The sequence below is a fragment of the Bidens hawaiensis genome, unplaced genomic scaffold (genome assembly GCF_021521415.1).
Source record: "Bidens hawaiensis isolate Kalapana, Puna unplaced genomic scaffold, B.hawaiensis_p1.1 tig00020713_1, whole genome shotgun sequence".
Taxonomy (NCBI): Eukaryota; Viridiplantae; Streptophyta; class Magnoliopsida; order Asterales; family Asteraceae; genus Bidens; species Bidens hawaiensis.
Window position 1 is genome coordinate 1,296 of NW_027493185.1, and position 3,705 is coordinate 5,000.

The following is a 3,705-nucleotide window of genomic DNA, read 5'->3' on the forward strand; positions in this document are numbered from 1 at the left end:
ACACACATATATACATACTTATTATATAGTAGTAAAAGTAGGTAGTGATATGAAAGATAAGGTGGAGAGTTTTATGGTTTATGGGTAGAGTAAAAAGTGAGGTTTTTTTAAAGAAATGGTTAGAATATGATTTGACGATGAGGTAGAGGTTTTGAATGATTTATGGGTGTGGATGCTCTTAGAAGAATCATAATACATTGCACTAACACAAAAATCATGAACATTGTTTTTTTCTTTTTAAGAAAAATAATATTTATTGTTTTTAAAAGTTAATATTAAAAACCCTTTAAAACAGTGATAATTATAATACCATTTTTGTTAGTGTAGAAAGTTTGAATGATAAGTTGATTGAATAATTTTGGACCAAATCTTGTAAAAAAATATCATTATCGCGATAACACTTATCGATAAGCACTTAGACTATCAAATATGAAAGAGGTGCAGTTAAAGAGACAAATCTCGAAACATAACAGATGATGGCAAATAGATTTTCACCTTTGGCACTAACTATTTTTTTTTTTTTTTTTTTGAACATACAAGCTTTCCTCCTACTATTTACATTATACCGCCAAATGCCAGGAATCGAACCCTGGACCTCTCACCAAAAGGCCAAAGCCTTTACCATCCCACCAAAGTGGTGATGGCATTGGCACTAACTACTCATTAGAGAGTGTTATGAGAGATAAGAGTGAAATGGGCAAAATAATCATAGGTGAAGCTAGTTGAAGTGAAATGATTTGTTAATTATATTATTAAATAATAGTTACGAAAATTAAAAAAAAAAATCAAACAAACAAACATTCGCCCACTACCCTTCCGCTCATGGCATAGTGCCTTTCACGCCCCTTTCGTGCCAAGGGTGGTTGCAGTGGTTGGGCATTAAACGAGCTGGCATGGTTCTTTGAAGGTGCTTCACACCCCAAAACAAATGGCGCGCGCCATACTAACATTAATATCTATTAAAACATTCTTACAAAATACGCATTCACTTTACATTATGTTAAATTTAATAAAAACACAAATAAAAACCTCAATGTTTAATTACCATGTATTTGTTAATTGATAACAACTAGAAGCTAATTTGAATGAAAAAAATGACGAAATAATAAATAACTATTTAAATTTAAGCATTATTGTATAACGGTTGTCTTTTAACAATGTATGATAAAGTTCTTAATTTTTGTTTTTACTTATTAATTATTAAATATTATTATTTTTGATTACCCGTGTTATATATGAGTCTCAAACTAGTATGTATAATATATCTTAAATATATATAAACGAAACATTTAAAACTCTCTGGTTGTTTCTTATCTTCTCTCAAGCCATCAAATTGCTTTATTTGTAAATGAAGATTTCTTATGCATTTTACCCGAATTCACGGGTATGAGTTTTACCAAACCCAGATAGCCATTAAACAAGTTATAACATCTTATTAAATTAAAAATTAATCTCACCAAATATTTGATATGAAAATCTTATAAAATAGGTATATACTAAAAATAAATATTTGATTTTAAAAAAGATATTATTTATAATTAATAAACAATTTTATAGTAAAAAAAATAAGCGGGTCATGAGTATCACAAAACCCATATAGCTTTTTAAACTAGGTTATAACATAACATTTATATGTGAAACCTTTTTATCATAAAACCCTAAGTATACCCTTAAGTCTATTACGATAATATAAAATTAAAATCTAAAAAAATATATAAGTATTAAAAACGAATAATATAAAACAACCCCATAATACGGAGATAAAAAACTAATATCAATACTATAATATATATCTTATAAATGTCCCCAATCTTGAAAACGTGTCTTTGATATTGTGATATTGTAATATTGTAATATAATCATGATATTACGTCAAGTTTTTGTGAAAATACATAATACTATCCAAAGGCAGAATTTAATATTGAGTTGACTTATATTTTATCCAATATTACCATCCAGATAAACAAAAACAAGAGTTCCTTACCTTATAAAAAAACATTAATAATTAATACCCGTTACAATTAAAAGTTTAAAAAAATTGCTACTTTTAACCAGAAATTAGTTTCCCAAGGGTATTATGGTAATTTCTCACCAGCTCCGGCCATTATATAAACTCACCAAATCCTCCAGTCAACATCCATCACTATCTTGTCTTCAGACAATAACACCTTTCTTAAAAGTTACGAAATGAGATCTCGACGTGGGTTTTTGTATCCGGAGTACCGGAGCTGCGACGACCACAAGCCGTGAAAGGGGTCGCGTTAACTTCTTTGATATGCTGCCAGACGACATCGTTTTGTTTATCCTTGTGAAACTAGCCGCCTCTGCGGGTTGTCCTGCTGATTTTATAGCCGTTTTGCTTGCGTAAGAACACATGAAATTAATGCAAACGTTTTTGTGTTGTGTATTAAGTTTTAATTATAAAAGATCGTGACATGTTTTGTTGGTTGTGTGAAACAGATGCAAAAGGTTCAATGGTTTGGGGCTCAATCCGTTTGTGTTGTCGAAAGCTTCGGCAGAAACGTTTGCCGTGAAACCTGGGTTGTTATCGGCCGCTGACTGGTTCTTTCAACGGTGGTGCCGTTGCCGGAAATGTTGAAGTTCTTTACATTATGGGCATGGTTAGTTTTTAAAATTTTTTAGTAGTACGAGAATTCGCGCGTTGTGTCGCATTAAATAATGAAATGAACTCGTTAAATCATGAAATAAGTTAAAAAAGAAGATAAATTACGCACATGTTTTACCGAAACTATTAACAATATTCAAAATAATTATAATTTTTTTAACGACCTTGACGTCTAAACATCAAAAAATTTGTAAGATATTAATGTCTAAACATATAAAAATTTATATATAAAAATAAGAAAAATCTATCAATTTATAAGATTAAAAGAAATTTGTTATTAAAATAAGAAAAAGTTAATTATAGGATGATATCACTTGCACATTTTGCATGCAATTAACTATTAATTAATGGCAAGGGTTATTCATGTTATAAGTGTATATCACTTATCTGATTTTAATTATAACATTAAATAATTGTGTATAAATTATTTTTGACGGTTGCTTTGAAAGAAAAAAAAAATTAAAACTATGAAAATTATTGATCAGAATATCCGAATGACTACTCTGATCATAGCCGACCAAATTTAATTATTTTTTCAAAGCAACTGTCTGGTCGTTTTAACTACAGACATTCAAACTTCAAAATTTTTTTGGTTTAAACAACTGTTTGATTTCTATACGGACGACTATTTAAACTATACATATGTAGATTGTTGAACTTTATAAAATTTTGGTCAAAACAGCTATATACTCCTATCTAAATGGCCACTTAAAACAGTATAGGAGACTGCGTGCATATATTAATATAATAGTAAATAAAGTGCTGGGAAGAAAAAGAGCATAAATAAAAACCTAATCTGAGTGGTCAAATATTATTTATTATTTATATTTTTGCACAGATTCAATTCTACTGTTTTCACGACCACAAAGTTGGAGCTTCACTCATGGCAAAAGCCGCGATTCAATCTCACGCTCCGGCATTATACTCCCTCTCCATAATCAAGTTCAACGGTAGCGGTGGTATTAACGCCGTCAAAGACCTCATAGGCGCCGCCACTCTCTGCGCACGTGCCGCTTTTCTCGGTCACGTGGACGCCATCCGTGAACTTGGCCATTGTCTACTAGACGGCTACGGCATCC

At 30.7% G+C, this 3,705-nt stretch overlaps 1 pseudogene; it reads left to right on the top strand.

Annotated features, from left to right (window-relative positions):
- The first annotated feature begins 2,187 nt into the window (after nt 1–2,187).
- LOC143561574 (F-box protein At1g67340 pseudogene) overlaps nt 2,188–3,705 on the top strand; it is a 1,610-nt pseudogene continuing 92 nt past the window's right edge.